The sequence below is a fragment of the Phyllostomus discolor genome, chromosome 2 (genome assembly GCF_004126475.2).
Source record: "Phyllostomus discolor isolate MPI-MPIP mPhyDis1 chromosome 2, mPhyDis1.pri.v3, whole genome shotgun sequence".
NCBI lineage: Eukaryota > Metazoa > Chordata > Mammalia > Chiroptera > Phyllostomidae > Phyllostomus > Phyllostomus discolor.
The window spans coordinates 123,560,848-123,585,418 of record NC_040904.2 but is presented as its reverse complement, the minus strand read 5'-3'; the positions used below and the strand labels follow the sequence as shown (position 1 = coordinate 123,585,418).

Genomic DNA, 24,571 nt, shown 5'->3' with positions numbered 1-24,571 from the left:
TGTTGTTCCTGAGGTTATATGATAGCTAGGCAATATTTAAAGAATTTTTTTATTGTAAACATTTTCAGAGTTACACAGAAGTAGAGAGAATCGCATAATGAACCCTCATATACCTGTCTCCCATATTTGACAGTTAATACTTTGCCATACTCACCAATTTTTACAAAATTGTCACTTTCAGCAAAATTTTACTGTACATTATTTTCCTCTTTGCCCCACATCTTGTGGCTTCCTAACAAAAATCTGTTGCAAAGCATATATACATCTGGTAGTACATAATTGATGATTCTTTTAATTCTCTGTGACTTTGAAAAATTCTGGTGTCCTCTCTTTAGAATAAGTATATCTCTTTTGAAAGTCCATTTAAACTGTCTCCTTTACTATTCCCAACCCTCACCCTTTCTTCATTATCTTGCTGTCATTCTGCTGAAACCAAGTCTATCCTGGGATCCCTCAATTACCTTTACCTTGGTAGTTACCTGTCTTTTTTGTTGTTGTTTGTCTTCTGTCTCAGAGGAGATAATCTTTCTCCTTTGTGATGCTAGCTTCTTATCTCTGTCACAGATTTTAAGCAGTGGTCCCTCCTCGGCATTCTTCCTCCATTAATTTTTCTCTCACATGACACTTGCTCACTTTCTGTTAGTTCCTTCTTCCCTGCATTATATGCAATCTCTCTGATATAATGGAAACAAACTTTTCTCAGCCCAGCTAGAGCTTTAAACTAACATTCCCTCTTCTTTTCTGCTACTATGAAGTATTGATGAATGTTGAATACCAGAATTACAGAGTAACAGAGGATCTTGCCATGATACCTTAGTGTGAATTTGCATGGTACATCATTAGTGTAATACCATGATAGCAATCTAAGAATTGAGGAAGCACATATTGGGTGTCATTTGTGCTTATGGATTATTAGGCCACAGTGCGAGGTTAACAGATTCTCACCTTTTAGCAAAACATTACAGATGATCTGGTCTTGAAAGTGGTGAATACTTGAAGCAGAAGTAGATTGATATGCTGGGGAAATAGAGAGAGGTTAGGGTTCTGAGTATCACAATGAGAAAAAAGTCTGCAAATGTACTTCTTAGGAGCAAGTTAATGAAAGAGGTATAAGAAATTGGTAGTAAAATTCAAATCTTGATATTTTGGAGATGGAGTAGTGGAAATAATTCTTGGGTAATAAAGAGTAAAATCATTTGACTTGAAGAAATCTGAGAACCATTCCTAGAACATGTAGAAGATAGAGTTGAGAAGGGCTTAAAGTAATTGAGAAAGTGGAAGGAAAATTGATATAATTTGGGGGAAAACAAGGTATCATGTGATTTTTTTTAAGAAGACACTGGTATTGCTAAAGCAAAAGTGTGTGTGTGTATTTTTTGTTTGTTTTGTCTTCTCTAGGTATCAATCAATATCTGGACTGTATTTGTCAGATCTTTCCCACTCAGTTCAAATGACTATAGCAAGATAGTGGTGTGTTTGTATAAGAATTTTCCTTTATAATTAGTACTTTGAGAAGATATGAAATAATTTTTTTAAAGAATGCTTGACTTTAAGCCATGGAAAGGGGGTTGTGTGTAATTTGTTTTTCATACCACAGTACTAAACTATTATGAACTTCCATTGCCAGCTTAGGTTGGAGATTATATTTCTGAAAACTACTATGATTAGCACAACTTTTTTTGGTAAGATCAAGCACTTATACAATAAGACATGGGATAAGTAATTAAAATATATAAAGAAATTTATGTAAATAACATAGTAATTTAATAAATATTAACAAAATACTAAAAATAAAGGGTAAAAACCTGTCTCTGACATCACTTATATCACCTTCTTCAGTTGCTCAGGATTTATGGTTGTGGCATCATGGTGTTCTTGTCAACTTCCAGTTTTGAAGTAGTCCTTGCTTTAATTTGCACTTAAATTTCTCCTTGTTTTTATCTTTCATTTTCAATCTTACTATGGTTATTTAGTACCTCCCTTTTAATAAATCACCTCCTATCCCTAATCTGTTGAGAGAGGAGTGTTTTTTAACAGATGGTCTCTGTTTGCAGTATCCCTGTGAAGCAGCCTGCATAGTTCTACCAAGTGTGGGGAGCAACAGCTATTCTATTCTTTTCATCTAAAACAGTGAATTAAAACCCCTATTTTTCTTAAATGTAGGTTTAAGTTTGGCATACAAATAAATATAAAGTAATGATTCATAAAACCTCAGTTGGAAACTATACAGTTAATCTAAGCATAATTATACACAAAACACTATGAATAGTAACATATTGTGGGTTCTGATATAGTGAACTTTCTATTCCTTTTCAGTATGCAGCTGACCAAGGGAATAGACATTTTTCTGCTATATATTTAGGACTCTGTTCCATATATTGAACAAGTTGTGCTAATCATCTGTCCAGGGGTTTTTCATTCACTTCATTCCAAAGTCAATTTGAAAGGTGTTTCCTCCCTCCAAGTAGTTCTGCATGATATCTGCCCCTGATGACCTATGGCAACACTAAGTGGATACTTCCCAGAAGAGTCTGCATTCTGATTCTGTCACCTATGAGCTCTATGACTTCACATCATTTAACCTCTCTGTGCCTCAGTCTTCTCATTTTTAAGTGGTAATACTAATTATTCCAGCTTTATAAAGTTTTCATAGTGATAACATAGGAAATTATTAATATGTAGAATTGAGAACAGTGTCTGGCACAGGGAACACTTAATAGCAGGTATTATTAGTTTGTATAAGTATTTTCTGGTGATTATTTGTAGGAAAATAAAAATATTCAAGGAAAATTTAAAAGGAGAAAGGTAATATCTTACTTTTGGCTATTGTCAAGGACAACCAGGTTCCTCACTCTGTAATCATGGCAGGACCCACCGTATTTTAAAGATTTACATTGTTTAATTATTGATAATTGAATAAGTAGAAGGACTTGCTTATTATAACCAGAAAATGTGAAATGTAGAAGAAATACAAGGGCAATGCAATGTGCAAAAGAGACCAAAACATGCATATAAGTGAACCTGCATCTAGAATAAGAAGTTTTCCTGAGGAAAGGGGCTGTTGGCCCATTTCTATAGAACATTCTTCAGTAAAGCACTGGAAGTCTAGTTTTTTAGAATAATCCTGACCTAGTCAAACCAAAAGGAATGTCCTAGTAGTTAAGTATCTGTTACAGGTAAGTGGTGGTCTTGAGTTTGGGGAGATGTGAAACTGTTCATTTGATAACCTGCCAGTGGTTATTCAGTAGAAACATTTGAGTTGGTTAGCCAGTCCCAAAGAGAAGGAATGTTTTTATTGGCAGTTCCCACTATGGTTGTTTTCCTTATGCTGTGGATTTGTTAGCCATTATTGTTTTTTATTCTACTTTCATGTTAGACCTTTCCCTAAGAAAGAAAGGATGAATGGAAGAAAGGGAAAAAATAATGAACAACAGCTTTAATAACCTTAAAAAAATTTTAAGTATCAGTTCAGGTTATGAACTTGACTGTTAAGATTTCTAGATGAGCTGGCTCATTTTCCACTGTCCTGCATTCAGACTCTTACTATAGTCTCACCCTATGTTGGCATTACAAATAAAGCTTAAAAGACTAATTTTTCATTTGGAATAAAACTTTTATCAAACTATGAATTTAACTACTCTGAGAACTAGTTTGTTAGGGGAAGTGGTAGAAGAGCTCTTTAGCTCCATTGAGGATCCATAGCTGTTTGGTAAGTAGCATCCCATTGTTAAAGTTGGCAGAGAAATCCAAACCTCTGTAGGCTAAATTATGCACTCCTGAGGTGCCTTTTGGCTAAGGAAAGATCTAACTTTCTACAAACAGAAAATAAAATTTTATATGTACCTAAAAAGAGTCCAGTGATATAATCTGAATTCTGACATTTAAAAAATTCTTGCTTGTGAGCCCTGGCTGGCGTAGCTCAGTGGATTGAGCGTGGGCTGGGAACCAAAGTGTCCCAGGTTCGATTCCCAGCCAGGGTACATGACTGGGTTGCAGGCCATAACCCCCAGCAACCGCACATTGATCTCTCTCTCTCTCTCTCTCTCTCTCTCTCTCTCTCCCTCCCTTCCCTCCCTAAAAATAAATAAATAAAATCTTAAAAAAAAATTCTTGCTTGTTAAGAGAGAAAAATAGAATATGCTTAGGGCTAAAAAATACATAGAAAATGGTTACTGGAAATAGTTCAGACTATTTGGAAATAGAATAGGTGATCAGTCTATTATACCTTGAATAATTAGAAGTTTATTTTAAATTATTTTATCTCCTGATATCCTGTAGTATTTCATTTTAAAATTTATTGCAGAGTTGCTGGCATTAAAAAAAAGACGCATTTGCAGATTTATAACAGTCTTCCAAATTAACCACAAAACTGAAAATAATTATGTGAATCATAGCCTAGTAACGATATAAGAACATCTGTACGTTTTGTAAAGCCACACTTACTTATTCTTCCACCAAATGCCTTTAGAGCCATTAGACAACTGATAGTGTTGGAAGCATTTTTCACAGTGCCCTAAAATTCTAAAGTTAAATATGTTATAGGAAATCACATAAATTAGTATGAAAATTCCCTACACTTGAATTGAAAAAAGAGAAAAAAAGATATCCTGTACAGCATAGCAATAAATAACACTAGCAGGACAAGTCATAATTAAAATTATAAGGCAAAATTTGTATTATCTATTATATAATCAGCCATCCCTTGGGCCTTTTGGACTTCCTCTCTTGCTTAACTCTTTAGTTTTGCCTCCTCTTTTTCTACCTTGATACTCAAATTTCTTATGCTATCCACCTTACAGAATGTGCGATCTCTGCTGTTTCTAACGTCTTGGCTCATCAGAACTAATAGTCTAGTTGGAGCCCTGAGTTGTTATAGGACAATGGCTGACATGGGTTGATTAAATATAGTAATGTTACAGTTTCTTACATCTTTTTGCTTCTAAATTTTGACCATGATGCTCAGCTTTTCACAAGCTGAGGCATGTGTATTACATATTTTTCTCAAATATTTTCATTTTCTTGTGACCTAAATTGGAATCAATTACAAATTACCTTCAGTATTCTTTGCCTTTGTCCTCCTTTAAGCCTAAGCCCATTCCCCCTTTTAGCCATTTAGGGTCAGATGACTTCCAAACAGAAGAAACCACATTCTTAAAAAAAAAAACATATATATATATATATATATATATATATAGTCTTTAATGATGTAATCATGTAAAAAAAAAGGGGGGGCTCAAATAGCTGGAGTAATCTTTAAGTAACAAGTAAAGATCAGAAATGATAAAGGTCCTCAAAGTGCCTCTATTTTCCAGGTTTTAGAATTCTTTCTCTTACCCTATCAATATATGTTTTGTGTGCAAGAATGATCTCACCTGTGCAGGATGAAATTAAGAGTATAGGTCATCCTTCTCCTAAAGGGGAAAGGAATAGGATTACTGACCTATTTCTTACTTTTCATTTTTTCCTCTGCTGAGGGTATAGGTCAACCCTAGTCTCTTCTGTTAAGTACATATGAATCAGGTAAAAGGTTAATTGTTATAGATAGATAACCTAATGCCTTAAACTAGTTGTAGTTAGAACCCATTGTAAGAAAATCTGTTAACTAACATAGCAGTATGAGAGGTGTATGAGTTTGGGGATATTTTAAAAAAATATTTTCTTTTCAGGATCTTCCTTTTCAGTGTTTTTCAGAGAATACCAAAAAGGTAGTTACTTATTCTGTAAATGGGTAAAACTTCCCTCAAGCTTTGGATGCAGAAGATAGTAATTCATCCATTTAATCGTAACCTTTTCTTATCGGAGGATTCTGAGTAAAAGAGGATTATAAAATGCTCTTTGTAGCAAAGAATATATTTACATTGTAAGTCATGTTTCTTACCTATAAAAAAAAGGGTAATGATACTTAGAGCCACCTTATTAGGTTGTTTTGACGATCAAGTGAAATGTAGTAAGGAAATCACTTTGAAATTGGTGAAGTCCAGTATCTGTAAAACATGGTACAACTGAAAATCCAATCACACTTAATTTTTTAGGTTGGTAGTTTTGTCATTCTGAAATGAAAGGGTTTCCTAAACCTCTAAGTTCCTTGTGATTTTAAAAATTACATAGTTCTTTGACTAGGTGACCTTTTCAGGTCCCTTGATTCTGTAGTTGTAAATGTTCTAAATAAATCAGAAAAGTGAAATATATAAACAGTATATTGAGAATAAATTGGGAGTCATATATCCATGAATTCTTGGCTGAGGACTAAGTTGCACCTTCACTGGATGAGACTACGCAAGCCTTAGCAGAGACAGGCTGGCATGGGAACTAAAGTGGAATTATGATACTAGAGATAGAGCAGTGCTGGGGAATTAGGACTTTCAGCCTGGTCAGGGCAGCAAAATCCTTGTTAAAACTTCAAATGTTGTGCCAAGATAACAGAAAACCTAGGGTTTAGGAGTAGGGACCATGACCTATAATAAAGCCTGCTATAGCCCTAGCCTAACAAAACTTAAAGCCCCAATAAAGTCTGTAGAGGAGATAGAATTGAGAGGTCTGAGAAATAACCTGAGCTTTCAACAGATCACGCTAACAGAAGATAAATCCAAAGCCTACACATGTTCGAGATCAACTGTTAACTGAATTACCTACCAGGCTAAAAATCATTGCTCTCCAAAAGAAAATAACAGAATATAGAGTCCTTGCAGTGTATCATCTACTGACTGAGGTGTCCAACCCACAGCCTGTGAGCTGCATACAGCCCAGGATGGCTATGAATGTGGCCTGACACAAAACTGTAAATTTACTTGAAACCTTTTTTTGGTCCATCAGTTTTCGTTAGTATTTGTATATTTAATGTGTGGCCCAAGACAACTCTTCTTTTTCCTGTGTGACCCAGGGATACCCTTCTACAATATGCTATGTTGGATTTTTAAAAATTGCCAGATGTGCAAAGAAACAGTAACATATGACTCATAGTGAGAAATACATGTAGAAGGAATCAACTCAAAGAAGTTCTAATGGATTTAACAGATAAAAACTTTAAAGTCACTCTTAGGAAAATGCTTAAAAGACTTAAAGGAAAATGTCATATTGATGATAAAAGAGATAGGAAATCTCAGCCAAGAAAGGAAACTGTTTTTCAAAAATGGAAATTTGAAGGCTGACATTGAAATTAAAAATTCACTGGGTGGTCTCAAGTACTAATTAAAGCTGTCAAAAGAAAGAGTCCATAAATTTTAAAACAAATCAATGGAAATTATTCAACCTGAATAAGAGACATGGTAAATAAGTGAATATATACATAAGAAACTTTTTTTCTCATATTTTCCTTAAAGACAACTGACCATTTAAAGCAAAAATAACACTGTAAGGTCAAATTTATAATGTATATAAAAATGAAAGATATGACAATAATAGCACAAAAGATTAGGAGGGTGGAATTATACTGTTGTAAGGTTGCTAGCTTTGTAAGGTAAAAAATTGGAAGTGTCAGTTGTGAAGTTTTATGCCTTTTCATCTAAATAGACTTTGATGATTTAAAGATGCATATTGTTTGTTTAGAGCAACTACCAAAAGTTAGCCACAAAAACAAATATTTAAATAACTGAAAGTTAATATAGAAAATAAAATATACTACAAGTTATTTCATTAACTTAGAAGAAAAAGGGCAGGAAAGGAATAGCAGAGGAACAAAGACTAGAAGGGATAAATGGATGATAGATATAAATTCAGCACTTCAATATTTAAGTCAAAACCAAATAGACTAAACACTCCAGTTAAAGAACAGAGTTTATTAGAATTGGTTTAAAAGAAGACATGCTGACTACAAGACATACCCTATAATAAATATAAATAGGTTGAAATTAAAGGATGGAAAAAGATAGTTCTTATAAAGAATAATCATAAGAAAACTGGTATGGCTGTTAATATCAGATAACAGAAACTCCCAAAAGAGTATTCAGAGATAAAGACAATATCATAATGATAAAGAGGACAGTTTGTCAAAAAGACATAGCAATTTTGTCTCATGTGTGCACCTAGTAACAGAAGAACTAAAGACTAGCATCAACTTGACTTATTTAATATTTATAGAATAGTATACCCAACAAATGAAGAATATACAGGTCTGGCCCACATAACACCCCTTTTTCATTACAAAATCTTTTATTACAAAATTCATAAGCATATAATTCTGTAACATAATAGTATTATACTCAAGCACACCATATGACATTTTAGGTGAAATGTTCAAATTAAACCTATAAGTTATCACACCCATATTATTACCCTACCAACCACACTCAATCAAGCCTTACTTCTGCCAGACCCTGTATGTGTTTTTCAAATATGTATCGTTTCAAATATGTATGGCCAATGTAGACCGTATGCTGGGCCATAAAAATAAGCCTTAATAAATTTCAAAAGACCAAATATCAGAATTGTTCTCTAACCACAATGGAATTGTTTGTAAATTATACAGTTTCAGATATGGCTTAGAAAAGAAGCCACAGGAATATAAGAAAACATTTTGAACTGACAGAAAATGAAAATACAAATGTGAAACTTTGTGTTATGCAGCTCATGTAATGCTTAGAGTGAAATTTATACTTTTATGTGCCTATATTAGAAAGTTCAAATGCAGTACTGTGAGTTTCCTCACTAAGAAACCAGAGAAAGAAGAACAAAGTAAACCCATGTAAATAGAATTAAATCAGTAATAAAGATAAGAATAGAAATCAAGGAAATGAGGAAAAGACATTGTAGAAAATTCAAAATCATCCATTCACTTTGATTTCATCAAGAACTGATAAAACCGATATGTCCCTAGAAAGATGGTCACACGAAAAAAGGAAGACATATGAATTACCTAAATTTGGAATGAAAAGGTGTAAGAGGGGCTGTCATTTGAGATTCTAGAGAGGTTTAAAAAGCACAAGAATATTTTGTACAACTTTACATCAATAAAAATGATAACTTAGATAAAACACAAATTCTTTGAAAAAGACAATTTATCAAAACTGGATCAAAAGGAATAAAAAATGATGAGGCCTATATTTATTAAAGAAATTGAATTTGTCATTGAAAACATTCCCATAACAAAAACTCCAGGCCCAGATGGCTTGACTGAATTTTACTAAACATATAAGTAAGAAATAATACCAATCTTATGGAAACTCTTTAAGAAAATAGAGGAGATACTCCTAATTAATCTAATGAAGCCAGAATGACCCTCGCACTTTAACCTAACAAATACATCATGTGAAGAGAATTACAGACCATTCTCCCTCATGAACATTGACATAAATTTCTCCAACAAAGTCTTAGCAAATTGAATTTAACATAAATGAGAAAGTTAATATATCACAACCATTAGACTTATTTGTGAAATGAAAGGTTTGTGCAGCATTTTTTTTAAATGAGTTAAATTTACTACATTAACAATGAAGAAAAATCATATAATTATCTCAGTATATTCAGAAAAGGCTTTTGACAAAACGCAACATTTATGCATGATAAAAACTCTTAGCTGACTAGGAATAGAAGGCAATTTCTTTAGCTCAATAAATAAGGCCTATGTGAAAAATTTATAGCTAACATTATACCTAACATAATGATTACAGTTAAATACTTTCCCTCTGGGATTGCAAAAGATATAAAGATGTCCAATTTTATCCCTCTATTCAATATTATATTGAAGATCCTAGTTAAGCTATATAATAAGAAGAGAAAGTATAAAATTCTAAAAGAAGAAGTAAAATTGTCTATATTCACAAAAAACATGATTGCAGCCCTGGCCGGGGTAGCTCAGTGGATTGAGTGCAGGCTGCAAACCAAAGTGTCGCGGGTTTGATTCCCAGTCAGGGTGCATGCCTGGGTTGCGGACCATGACCCCCAGCAATGGCACATTGATGTTTCTTTCTCTCTCTCTCCCCCTCCCTCCCTCCCTCCAATTCCCTCTCTAAAAATAAATAAAATCTTTAAAAAAAAACATGATTGCCTAAGCAGGGCAATACATAAAAATTAGTTGTATTTCCATATCTTAGCAACAGGTAAATGGAAATTGAAATTTTATAAAGTATTATTTACAATGACATCAGAATGCATAAAGTACTTCAGAATAAATTTAACAAAAGTTGTAGATCTCTATAATCAAAACTATAAAACATCACTGAGAGAAAACTTAAAAACTTCAGAAGAAGCCACTTCACCACACCACACTGGTAGGGAGTGTGGAGGAGGTGCCAGAGAACTGACTGGGCTCCCATGGGCAGCAGCTGAGGTTCCGGAGGGATATTTCAATGGCTAGGTGTTCCCCCTAAGAAGTGTGGAGTCTAAATCCCAAGCTGGGCTCCCCAGCCTGCAGCACCACAGCTAGAAAGAAACCCAGATAACATCCAGCTGTGAAAAGCAGCAGGATTTCTGTCTGCCAGAGAGAAATGGCTGGAGATGCAGAGAGCCTCTTAAAGGGCCAGTGCACAAAATTTTATTTGCAGCCACAACTACGGCTCCAGCAGATAGAGGGCAAGTGGACTAGAGATGCTTGAGGATCTGTGTCCAGATCCACTCTCAGGCTAGTGGATCTGGAGAGAGAACTGAAAGAACAGCTACCAGGATCCCTATGCTGGGTCTTTCCCCCTACTGCAGAAGCCATCTTTTTCAGGCACTCCTCTCCAAGTGGCATAGCCTGAGGGGAAGCAGTAGCCCTGCCCCCAGGAATTAATCTGCTCTACTCTGTGGTGCTTAAGCTGGACTGCTGATTACACACTGATTACATCAACATCCGGTCACTTTAATGACTGATTAGTTTAATATCTAAGGTGGAAAATACAGAGAAGCAGCCAAAATGGGAAGGCAAAGAAATAGACCCCAAATGAAAGAACAAGAGAATTCTCCAGAAGTAGGTGAAAGGGAGGCAAGCAATTTATCAGATTGAGTGTTTAGAGTAATGATTATAAGGATGCTCAACAGCATGAGAAAAGACATAGAAACCATAAAAAAGTACCAATCAGAAATAAAGAATACAATATATGAGATTAATAATACACTAGAACCCCTGGCTGGTGTAACTCAGTGAATTGAGTGCCACCTGTGGACTGAAGGGTCTCTGGTTTGATTCCTGGTCAGGGCACATGCCAGCGTTGTGGGTCAGGTCCCCAGCTGGGGACATGGGAGAGGCAACTGATTGATGTTTCTGTCCCACTCTTCTCCTTTCCCCTCTCTATAAAAATAAATAAATAAAATCTCTAAAAAATAATACACTATAAGGAATAAAAATTAGGTTCAATGAAGCAAGGTGTAGACTCAGCATTTTAGAAGACAAGGTAGAAAAGAGCACCCAAGCAGAGCAGCAAAAAGAAGAAAGAATTTTAGAAAATGAAGAGAGTAAGAAATATAGACAACATAAAATGTAACAACATCTGCATCATGGGAATACCAGAAGGAAAAGAAAGTTAGCAAGGGATAAAGAAACTGTTTGAAGAAATAATGACTGAAAACTTCTCTAATCTAGGCAAGGTAAAAGTCACACAAGTCCATGAAGCTCAGAGAGTCCCAAATAAGTTGAACCCAAAGAGGCCTACACTGAGACACATCACAATTAAAATGACAAGGTTTAAAGGCACAGAGAGCATCCTAAAAGCCACAAGAGAAAAGCAGGTAATTACCTACAAGGGAGCATCAATTAGACTAGCATCTGATTATTCAACAGAAACATTTCCGGCCACAAGGGAGTGGCATGAAATATTCAAGGTGATGAAAAGCAAGGACCTTCAACCAAGGTTGTTTTACCTAGCAAGGCTGTCATTTAAAATCAAAGGAGAAATAAGTAGCTTCCAGATAAGAAAAAGCTAAGGAAGTTTGTTAACACCAAACCAGTACTGCAGCAAATGTTAAAGGGCTTGCTTTTAGAAGGGGAAGGGGAGGGGTAAAGAAACAGAGGAAAACAGTCTGACAATAAAATGGCACTACATTTGTATCTATCAGCAATCACCTTAAATGTAAATGACTTAAATGCTCCAACCAAAAGATATAGGGTCGCTGAATAGATAACTACACACACACACACACACACACAGAGTTTAGTTATAGTTATATATTTTATATGTATACCTTGTTTTATACACACACACACACACACACACACACACAGACTGCCTCCAAGAGACCCATTTCAAAAGATACGCACAGACTAAAGAGTTGGAAAAAGATACTTCATGCAAATGGAAAGACAAAACAGCTGGGGTAGCAATACTGATATCTGACAAAATAGACTTTAAAATGAAGGCAATAGTAAGAGGCAAAGAAGGACACTATATGATGATAAAGGGAACAATCCAACAAGAGCATATAACCTTAGTAAACATTTACACACCCAACATAGGAGCACCGAAATATGTGAAGCAAATCTTGATGAACGTAAAAGAAGAGATAGACAGAAATACAGTTATAGTTGGGGATTTTAACATCTCACTGAGTTCAATGGATAGATCTTACAGGCAGGAAATCAATAAAGAGACAGCAGCCTTAAACAACACACTGGATTGAATGGATTTAATTGATACCTTGAGAGTATTTTACCCCAAAGCAGCAGAGTATACATAGTTTTCAAGTGCACATGGAACCTTTTCTAGGATGTACCACATGTTAGGACACAAAACAAGTTTCAGTAAATTTAAGAAGATTGAAATCATATCAAGTGTCTTCTCTGACCACAATGCTGTGAAACTAGAAATCAACCATAAGAACACTGAAATGCACATCAAGACATGGAAGCTAAGTAATATGTTAATTAAATAATGAATGAGTCACAAATGAGAGCAAGGAAGAAATCAAAAGATGCCTTGAAACAAATGAAAATGAGGACATAACAATCCCAAATTTGTGGGACATTGGGAAAGCAATCCTAAGAGTGAAATTCATAACATTACAGGCCAATCTCATGAAATAAGAAAAAGCTCAATGATGCTGTTCATACAGAACCCCAAAGATCCCACCAAGAAACTAGTTGAACTGATAAATAAATTCAGCAAAGTAACAGGATACAAAATTAATATCCAGAAATCAAGTTACATGTTTATATGCCAATGATTAACTAACAGAAAGGGGAATTAAGAAAACAATCCCATTCACAATTGCTTCAAAAAGAATAAAATAGCTACCTAAGAATAAACTTAACCAGTGATGTAAAAGACTTGTTCATGGAAATAAGACACTGAGGAAAGAAATTGAAGAAGATACAAATAAGTGGAAGCACATACCATGTTCATGGATAGGAAGAGATAACATTGTTAAAATGCCCATACTACCCAAAGCAATCTATAGATTCAGTGCAATTCCTATCAAGATTCCAAGGACATATTTTACAGAACTAGGACAAATATTTCAAAAATGTATATGGAACCACAAAAAGCCCTGCATAGCAACAGCAATTCTGAGAAAGAACAATGTTGGAGGAATCACACTACCTAATATCAAACTATACTACAAGACCATAGTAATCAAAACAGCCTGGTACTAGCATAAAAAATAACACATAACCCTGGCTGATGTGGCTCAGTGGATTGAGTGCTGGACTGCAAAACAAAGGATCACTGGTTTGATTCCTAATCAGGGCATGTACCTGGGTTGTGGGCCAGGTTCCTGGTGGGGGCACTCCAGAGGCAACCAAACGTTGACACTTCCCTCCCTCTCTTTCTCCCTCCCTTCCCCTTTCTAGAAATAAATAAATAAAATCTTTTTTAAAAAAAGGACTAACACATAGATCTATGAAACAGAATAGCAAGCCCAGAAAAAAGCCGACACCTTTATAGTCAGTGAATATTTGACAGAGAAAGCAAGTGCATATAATGGACTGAAGATAGGCTATTCAATAAATGGTGTTGGGAAAGTTGTACAGGTACATGCATAAAAATAAAACTAGACCACGTTCTTACACCGCACACAAGAATAAATTCAAAATGGATGAAAGATTTGAATGTTGGAACCAAAACCATAAACATTGTAGAAGCAAAATCTCAGATATCACTTGTAGAAATTTTTTATTGGCTACATCTCCCCAGGCAAGGGAAACAAAAGAAAAAATTAAAAAATGTGACTACCTAAAACTAAAAAGGTTTTGCACAGCAAAGTAAAACATCAACAAAATAAAAAGACAACCCACAGAATGGGAGACATATTTGTCAATACATCTGATAAGGGGTTAGTGTCTAAAATCTATGATGTACTTAACAAAACTCAACACCAAAAAACAACCCAGTTAAAGAATGGGCAAAGGACCTGAATAGACACTTCTCCAATGAGGACATACAAATGGCCATATGAAAGATGCTCAATGTCACTAATAATCAGAGAAATGCAAATTAAAACCACAGTGAGATACCATCTGACACCTGTCAGAAGGTCTATCAATAAATCAACAAATAGCAAGTTCTAGCCAGGATGTGGAGAAAGGGAAACCCTGTTGCACTGTTGGTGGGGATGCAGATTGGTGCAGCCACTGTAGAAAGCAGTATGGAGATACCTCAAAATATTAAAAATGGATCTGCCTTTTGACCCAGTTGTCCCACTTCTGAGAATATATCCAAAGGAACCCAAAACACTAATTCAAAAGAACATAAGCACTTCTGTGTTCATTGCAGCGTTATTTACAATTGCCAAGATATGGAAGCAGCCCAAGTGTCCATCAGTAGATGAGTGGATAGAGTCTTATGGAACATTTACACAATGCAATTCTACTCGGCCATAAAAAAAAGATTTTACTCTTTGCTACAGTATGGACGGACCTGGAGAACATTATGCTAAGTGAAATAAGCCAGTCAGAGAAAGACAAGTACCATATGATTTCACTCATATGTGGAATCTAATGAACAAGCTGAACTAACAAGCAAAACAGACATACTCATAGATGGAGAGTAGATGGCAGCTGGTAGGGGTAGAGGGTGGCATTTAAGGGTTGGAGAGGTTGAGCAAAAAGGAAAAAGGACAAATGGACAATGGTTATTGATTGCTGGGGGAGGGTGGTATAAACACACTAATTGGTAATGGAAACAGTGCAATAAAGATTAAATTTTTTTAAATGTTATACAAAACATGAAGAAAATGAAAGTCATTAAATGAAAAAGATGAAAGGTATTTATATGAAAAGGATTTTATGTGGAACTTTCTGATGAGAGTGAAATTTTATTGTATCTGTGTTTCTATTGTATTTACCCATTGTATTAGTCATTTATTTGCAGACTTCATTATGTTTTCTAGATGCTTGGCATTCAGAAGTGTTGCTTATCTTGAGTCCCCAATAAATAGGAGTTCCCTGACCCAATTCCAAGATTTGAGGAGTTCCCTATACACTATTCAGAAACCAGCAGGGTGTCTACGAATTCAACTCAGTTCTGACACTACCAAAAAGTAGCATCAGATTCTACACTTAAGGTTTCAGTCTTACAAGACTGTCTCATCCCCATAGCCAAACACTTATAACTTCATTTGACAGCCCAAAGCCCAGGCTCTTGTCTATGTTGTGACCAACTGCTATATGCTAAAGCTGCTCAGAGAACTTAGGGGAACATTTTACTTACTGGATTACTGGTTTATTATAAAAGGAAATTAAAGGATATGAATCAACAGCCAGATGAAGAGACACATAGGACAAGGTCCTGAACAAAGGAACTCACAGCCAGGCACAGTGGCAAGGGGAAGCATACTGGTTTCCCAACATGAAAGCTCTCCTGAAAAAGGCCAACAATGAGAAGTCCTCCTGGGTTTTTTATGGAGGCTCTATTACATAGTCATTGGCCATTATTGTTTGACGGCAGCCTCCAGCTCCTCTTTCCTCCCAGAGGTCCAGAGTTGGGACTGAAAGTTCCAAACCTTTAATAAGGTGGTTGATTCTCCTAGCTATTATCCCCCTCTCTTGGGTAGGGTCCAGAAGTCACCACATTAACATAACAAAAGACAACTTTATTGTCCGGGTCACTTAGGAAATTCCATTGGCACTCAGTAAATATTTTTTGAACTGTACTAAATTATTTCATCCTCAAAGTATTGTAAGGGGACATACAGTCAAATAAATGATTTTTTAAAATAAGCTTTATGTTTTTTGTCTTTTATACGTTAGATCTTCAAGATTGAATATTGTTCAAACTTAAAGTTCATCTTTTCTCTATGGCCTAATATTCTAGGAAATTAAATAAAAGATACCTATTTAGGGCTAGTTGCTATGGAAAATATTCGTGATGTGTACAGCAATTTTACACATACGTTATTGTCAAGAGGGAAAATAGGTGAACTTCTTTTTTAGCAGTGGATGTCTTTGCTATGCATGTGAAAACAATTGTGGCTGGATTCATTCTTTTTCTTCTTTGCCTTTTCTTCCTAATATTGGCATACTTATAACACCCCATTGACGTTGGTGTAATGTTCCACCCAGAACGAATTTATTTCTCAGTGTGTTTGTTTGTGGCCATGCATTTTCTGGTTAAAGAATGCAAGCTGGTTACCAACTAGTGGCGATAGCAAATGCTTTTGATCTTGAAACTAAGCTTGAGTTTCACAGGTGGTAACACACTTCTGGACTACACCTGCCAAAATGCATTTGCCTAGTCAGGGCTGTGGTGCCATGTTTGCTGTCGTCTATCAACCTCACAAATATATAGTAGTCCCATTCATGTTCCTTTGTCTTTGACTACATCTTTCTTTTTCTTTCACTGTTTCTCGTTTTTATCTTACTCTCTTCCTTGTTGTTTATATTTTCTTTGTGTTTGCATTTTCCTAGCTGATTTATAGAACATTTGTAATCTCAGGATTGTCTGCCTTTATCCAGTGGTCAAAATCTGGAGTTGGGGGTTAAAGTTGTAAAAAGAACAACACTGGTAAAATAGGATAGTTCTGCCCCAGCCAGGTGACTCAGTTGGTTGGAGTATTGTCCCTTACACTAAAAGGTTGCAGGTTCAATTCCCAGTCAGGGCACATACCTAGGTTGCAAGTTCAATCCCTGGTCCAGACAACTATGGGAGGCAACTAATTGATGTTTTTATCTCTCATTGGTGTTTACCGTTCTCTCTTTCTCTCTCTTTATTTCTACCTCCCTCTTTTCCTAAAATCAATATACACATCCTTGAGTGAGGATTTTAAAAAATAGTATTCTTTCATAAAAGGATGATTGTATGGATATTATTTCTTAACTTTTCAAAAAAAGAATCAAGATTTTTATTCATTGTCACATCTTTTCTGTTGTTAAAAGATAAATATTAGAAATATTTGTTTCATACCATGGTTCCCTTGCCCATAGCTTGAAATATAATATGAAATAAAAGCAAATGTTACTGCTTTCATTTGCTTTTTTTCATCTTTGGGACAGATCAGTATAATACAGATCACTAAGCTGAATATCAACTGGATAAAAGTACTGTCATGACATTTCTAATATACAGTATATATATTGAAAACATTTTTTTTTCTAACCAGTTATTTGTTCAGTGGAAATAAGTTTACTGCTTTCACTGGGAACATAAATTAATTATGTTGAACTTGCATTCAGAAACCTTTAAAAGCTCTGTATCTCAATCAACCCGCAGTAATTTTGTTCCTAGATACATTTCTGTCTTTATTTTACTTTACACTTCTTGTCTCCACTCTCCAGAAACATCTAACTGTTTAAACTTACCTTATATTCTCCCTCCCTCATGCTTTTGCTCAAAGCATTCATTCAGTGTTTTTTCCATAATTCTTCCTCTTATGGTTCCACGCTTTTCCCATTGCTGACATCAAATCACATTGGCTGTGAAGAAATCTGCCTAGGTCCGTCCAGTCAGTACTAGTCCCCCTGACACTTTGCCCTTTATTTGATTTTGGTGTTTTAGAGCATTTAACACTACTTGTGTCTTGTTTCTAGACTTACTACATGCTCCCACACTGCTAAACACTGGATGAAGTACTCATTGAGGTTCTATATGTCTCCTAACTTCACAGAGCTCATAGACTTACAAACACACACAATTTTTGTAGAGCATTGGGTTCTGTAGGTGAATATAAACATAAACAGCTAGTAGCAATGAGATGCATGCATCTCTTGATAAAACATCTTGGAGGGGATAATATATTTTTAATATATTTTATTGATTATGCTATTACAGTTGTACTATTTCCCCCCCCTTCACTCCCCTACATACCCCCTCCCACCCACATTCCCCCCTTTAGTTCATGTCCATGGGTCATACATATAAGTTCTTTGGCTTCTACTTTTCCTATACTATTCTTAAGCTCCCCCATCTACTTCATACCTACCATCTATGCTACTTATTCTCTGTACCTTTTCCCCCTCTCTCCCCCTCACACTCCCCTCTCAATAACCTTCCGTGTGATCTCCATTTCTGTGGTTCTATTCCTGTTCTAATTGCTTGCTTAGTTTGCTTTTGTTTTTGTTTTAGGTGTGGTTAATAATTGTGATTTTGCTGTCATTTTACTGTACATGTTTTTAATCTTTTTTTCTTAGATAAATCCCTTTGACATTTCATAAAATAAGGGCTTGGTGATGATGAACTCCTTTAACTTGACCTTATCTGAGAAGCACTTTATCTGCCCTTCCATTCTAAATGAAAGCTTTGCTGGATAGAGCAATCTGGGATGTAGGCGCTTGCCTTTCATCACTTGGAATATTTTCCAGCCCCTTCTTGCCTGCAAGGTCTCTTTTAAGAAATCAGCTGACAGTCTGATGGGAATTCCTTTGTAGGTGACTGTCTCTTTATCTCTTGCTGCTTCTAGGATTCTCTCCTTCATTTTAATCTTGGGTAATGTACTTATGATGTGCCTTGGTGTGTTTCTTCTTGGGTGCAACTTCTTTGGGACACTCTGAGCTTCCTGGATTTCCTGGAAGTCTATTTCCTTTGCCAGATTGGGGAAGTTCTCCTTTATTATTTGTTCAAATAACTTTTCCACTTGTTGCTCCTCCTCTTCTCCTTCAGGTACCCCTATAATCCGGATGTTGGAACATTTAAAGATGTCCTGGAGGTTCCTAAGCCTCTCCTCATTTTTTTGACTTCTTGTGTCTTCATTCTTTTCTGGTTGGATGTTTCTTTCTTCCTTCTGACCCACACCATTGATTTGAGTCCCAGTTTCTTTCCCATCACTAATTGTTTCCTGTACATTTTCCTTTATTTCACTTATCATAGCCCTCATTTTTCATCTAATTTGCAAACAAATGTAACCAGTGCTGTGAGCATCTTGATTACCAGTGTTTTGAAATCTGCATCTGATAGGTTACCTATCTCTTCATCACTGAGTTGTATTTTTTTCTGGGGCTTTGATCTGTTCTTTCATTTGGGCCATTTTTTGTGTGTATTGATGCACCTGTTACATAGTGAGGGGTGGAGCCTTAGGTGTTCACCAGGGCGGGTCAAGCCACATCACTGCGTTGTGGTGCTGTATGTGGGGCAGGGTTTAGAGGGGGAAGAGTGGTGCTTGCTCCACTGTCCACAGGATTTCAGTCACCTCTGCCACTTCCCACAAGCAAAGTGGGCCGTTCTGGTGCTGAATCCTGTGTAGGTGGGCTTGTGTACATTCTAGGACCCTGTGGGTCTCTGCAACGAAGTCTCCTGTGAGACTAGGAGTTCCTCCCACTGCCTTGACCCCCATGGTGTTTTCATTCTGTGGTTTGAGGCCTTATTTCCCAAGCTGAGTCCCTGGTTTGTGCAGTCTGTCCTGTCCCCCAGTCGTTTCTCCTGTTTTTATCTGTGCTTGAATGTGGGACCGCCCACTCCACCAGCTGCTGCCTTGCAGGCCTGTTGCAGCCTATTGCTCCCCGCTCCACAATTCGCAGCCTCGCTGGGTCCACCAGCCACCACCTTGTTCACTGCAGTCCTCCAGCCACCACCTGGCCATGAGTCCTCTCCTCCTAGCTGCCTGTCTCCACCCCTCCTATTGGTCTGGATGAATGTGTCTTCAGCCAACTCCTTGGCTGTCGGACTTCCATACAGTTCGGTTTTCTGTTAGTTCTGGTTGTTTTTTTTGTTTTTAAATTGTTGTTGTCCTTTTGGTTGTGCAAGAAGGCACAGTGTGTCTACCTATGCCCCCACCTTGGCCAGAAGTTCAGAAACCAGGATAATATATTTTAACAGAATTGTTTTTATATGTGTTAAGGTATTGTTTCCATATGTATTTAATAATATGTGAAATGTTATGTGTGTGTGAAGAAAGATTTTTATTTTAGTTTTTCTCTATGGAAAGCCAGTTGGAGTACCACCTATATAATATGGTAAGTTCCCATATGCGCTTGAGTTTGTTTCTGGGCTCTGATCCATTTTTCATTCACCTGTTTGTTATTACTGTAATTCCCATTCATCTATTTACTATTGCTGTGTCTAGTTAATTACCATTTTATATACTGTTTTAAAGTTCTGGTAGACAGTAGAACAAAAATCTCCTCAGTGGTCTGTGTCAAAGTCATCTAGAGCAGGAGTCTCCAACCTCCAGGCCACAGACCAGTACCCGTCCGGGCCTGTTAGGAACTTGGCCTTGCAGCAGGAGGTGGGCTTCAATGTAAAGGAAGGCAGCCACCGGCCTGCGGTGACCACAAATGCTGCAGCTGCTCATGATACAAGAGAAATACACACGGACTACCAAGTCCTGTGGAGGAATAGGAATGGCATGGCCACTGTCTGTAGTGGAGAGCGCCCCATCTTCCCACCCAAGCAGGGTTTTATTAAGAATACAGATACAGTTTGTTGATTACAGTCTGGCAGGGAAGATCAAATGAATAGGTAGCTTTCAAAGGGCTGACAGTGCTCACACTGAGTTTGGAGTTTTATCACCTAAGAGCTACAAGGCTAGTTTTGTTTCCTGCCCGTGCCTTCATATTCAAGAGCATCCTCAGCAAGCAGGTCTCACAGGATCTTACATATCCTATGCCCCAGGTCTAATTACCCCCCGGGGGTCTGCCAACTCTGGTCTGGACTGCACTGCCCCTGTTATTTCCACAGGCCTGAGTCGGGCAGAGGAGACAAAGGCATCCAGGAGACTTGGATTTCTCACAGCCAGAACAAGGACTCAGGCTTTGTCAAAGCTGAGGGGGCAGGGGTCGATGTCGATCACCCCCTCATTTCCACAGCCCCCTGAGTCTCTTCCCTGGTGGCTTTTCCCACATGATCGTGTCTGTCTTAGATTCATCCTCTTCAGAGAATTGTTACCTGTCATTGACTACTGACCAAGCAGTGGGAGCCAGACATAGAACAGGCAGCATTCATGCCAGGGAAATAAGTTTTGTCTCCTTAGCATCTCCTAGTTTGGAGGTCTCTCACTCAGCCTTAGCCACAGGGGGTTATAGCTTCCTGAGACAGGCAGGGTGGACCCCAACAGTAAAGCACATAAATCATCCTGAAACCAGCACCCCCTACCCCATTCATGGAAAAATGGCCTTCCACAAAACCAGTCTCTGGTGCCAAAAATGTTGGGACCACTGATCTAGAACTCTTTCTTTTGAATTTTATGATGACACCAACAAATTCCTGTTTTAAAAAAAATAAATCTTCCCAGGACTTTGATAAGATTTTGCGTTGATTTTTTTTCAAGACTAATTTAGGCAAAATTAGATGTTCTTATAGCATTGAGTCTTGTCATCTATAGCATGGCTTATTGAGAAATTTATTTACATTCTCTTTTATGACCATAAGTAATATCTTAAGCCTTTTTGTAGTAAATCTCTTATATGTCTATGGTAGATTCATTTTAGATAGCTCATTTGCTGCTATCATGTATGATATTTTTTTCAGTTAATTTCTTTTTTTATTGCCGGTGTGTTAAAAAGGCTATTTTTAAAAACAAATCTTGCTATTATATACCCTGTTGCTTCTTACTGATTTCATTAGAGTAGCACAAGCTGCTGTAAAAAATTCACCCAAGCTTTCTGTGACTTCACAGATCTTATAGATCTTCTTAAAGAAGGTCTTCTTGTAGAAGTTCTTATTCGCCTAAAAGTCCATTGCTATTATTTCTGATTTGTGGGTAATTTTAAAATCTACACTGTATTTTTACCCTGTTTTTATTCATATGCTTTGTGACATTTATTTTTCATTATTGTGTTATTTGTTCAGTGTTGTAGAACTTTGTCAACTTTATGTTTCTTTTTTTAAGGTACCTGATTTGGATTTTGTTGATCTCTGTTTGCTTTTTCTTCACTAGGTTTTGTCCTATTTTGATTTTCTTCTATTTTCCTTATATTTACCATGTTTATTTTTCCAAATTACTTGAATCATATATTTTCAGTTATTATAGAAGGCAATAAATTTTTTCTAAGACCCCAATTAGCTATATTCAATATATATATATATATATATATATATATATTGAACATATATCTAGCTATGTTAGCTATATTGATATGTAGAGATTTCTTGTTGTATATTATGAAAGTCTTTTGTTTCCTCAGGTTTTCTTCTTAGTCCATATTTTCTACAGAGTGTAGTGGTTTCATTTCATAAACTGGGGGTGGGGAGTGTCTGCACCATTGATTTCACAATATCACTGCATTGTGGTGAGGAAACATAGTCTGTAAAAGGCAGACCGGAGAGGTGCAGGTACAACCACAGTACAAATATTTAAAATTGTCCACTAACCAGGTGCACTGGCATTAGACTATATGTTGGTTTTTCCATAGGCTATCAGGATGATGTCATTTCCTGGTGTTCCTGCACCACTTTTTTTAAGTATAAGAAAATCTTTCTCAAAAGTCCTTCTATCCTGCCACCTCCACAGTAGACTTTCTTTCACTCTTCAGACTGAGTCACATGCTAAGTCATTGGGAAGGCATATTAGAATTACCTTTTCAGTCTCTTACTAATCAGTGTCTACACTGAGGGCCGAAAATGGGGTCTTTATCTTTGAATCATGCTGTAGATGGGGTGGGTACATGAAAAAAAGTTGGAAGAAGGTGGAATGTAGATGTTGGGCAGCCCAGTAGAGTCTTACCAAATTGTCTTCTGGTTGCTGTATTTCACCATGCTTTGGAGATCATCTAATTTATTGGGAGGAAGAAAGGGTGTATTATTTAATCCAGAGGGTCTTTTACATAACGTTCTGTAAGGAGGGTTTCTGCTAAATCTATTTAAATGCCCATTAACCCAGTTCAATTATGTCTAGATTTTATAATGCGAGGTCTCCTGTTTGTTATAAATCTTTTAATTTTTAAAGTTTTTCAATTGCTGTTGACATTCAGTATCATATTAATTTCAGGTATGCAGCATGGTGAGTAGACAGTCATATACTTTATAAAGTGCCCCTCTGACATTTCCAGTACCTATCTGTCCCCATACAGTTATAACATTAGTAACAGATGGATCCAAACTTTGTGATTTTCTTTAGCTTCATACACATAGAGTACTTCCATTTCCCCCGGACCCGAATCAGTTTCCTTCCTGCTCCTTAGCTGTCTGTTACTCTTTTTTTCTTCTTCTTTTTCTTTTTTAACATCTCATGAGCCATTTCCACTTAATCTCTTATCAATCAAAACTCCTTGACTTTGAGTTTTCTCTTCATTATTGGCACTTCTGCTTTGGTTCACACTTGATACCTAATTCTTACTTTCTATTTTATACAAATTTTTTCCATGAATTTAGAACAAGAGGGGAGGACTTATTTTGTTACCTTGGTTCATAATATTTATCAGAAATGTAAGGTCCACTTTAAACCAAATTTATTTTCAGTACATTATGTTTTTTCTCTTTCTCTCCTTTCCTAATTTTTGTTGGCCTTTACTTTTTCTTCCTGAAATCTTTAAAATACATAACAAGGATTCTAATGACTACTCGTTAGAGTTTCTCTTGCAAAATTTATGCCATTTATTATGGGGTTAGGTAAATTACAACTCTCTTGAACCAAAATTTTGTGCAGAAGGCAGCAAGGGGAAGTGATCAAAGATATGTTTGCTCTTCTTCAACTGTATTTCTGAAATATTACTTTGTTCTCTTAAATTTCAGTAAGGTAGAGAGTTACTTCTGCTTTGGTAAACCTTATAGAATAGTTTCATTTTTACTAAATCTTATAGAATAGTTTTTTTTTTCCACAGTGTACTTTAAAGAAAAATAAAAGTTTCTGTTCTCAACCTGCCCAGGATATCCAGCTCCTGTTGCTTTGGCTCAGAGTTCCATTCTACCTCATGATAACACCTTCATATCTCATTATATCTTAAATCGTGTAAGGTCTGAGAGCAGACTTATAGAGGAAACTCACTATGCCATCTAAATGAGCCATGGCAGTCCTAGGAGTGGAATTTACTGCTGGGAAGTTGACCAGGTGGTATTAAAGGGACTTGTTCCAGGTAGGAATTGCTCAACCCATTAATATTGAAGTAGGATCTGGAGGACTAAACCTTTTTGGCTACTAATTTCCTAAAGAGATAAGACTGTCACATTATACTTATGTATTTCCATCTCTTCATGTGAAACTTTGCTGGATAACATTTCATTTTATTTCTTGGTCTGGTTTTTTATTTTTTATCCTTGTAGTAAACTCTCGCTACTAAAATTCTAAGACACTAAAGGATGGATTAAACTGTTGTATTAAGTAGATTCTACAGCTCTTCTTGCTAGGGATTAAGTCCTAC

The 24,571-nt window shown here is 36.4% G+C and overlaps 1 protein-coding gene across 9 annotated transcripts in view; it reads left to right on the top strand.

Moving 5' to 3' along the window:
- The window catches only part of ERC1 (ELKS/RAB6-interacting/CAST family member 1), a 557,388-nt gene that overhangs the window by 303,071 nt on the left and 229,746 nt on the right, over nt 1-24,571 (top strand). Inside the window, exon 17 of one of the 9 annotated variants that reach the window (XM_036018483.1) lies at nt 3,674-3,684. The exons of the other annotated variants lie outside the window; for them this stretch is intronic. The gene's annotated coding sequence lies outside the window, so the exon portion shown is untranslated. Of the gene's footprint in view, nt 1-3,673; nt 3,685-24,571 lie in introns of those variants that run through there. 9 annotated transcript variants of the gene reach the window in all.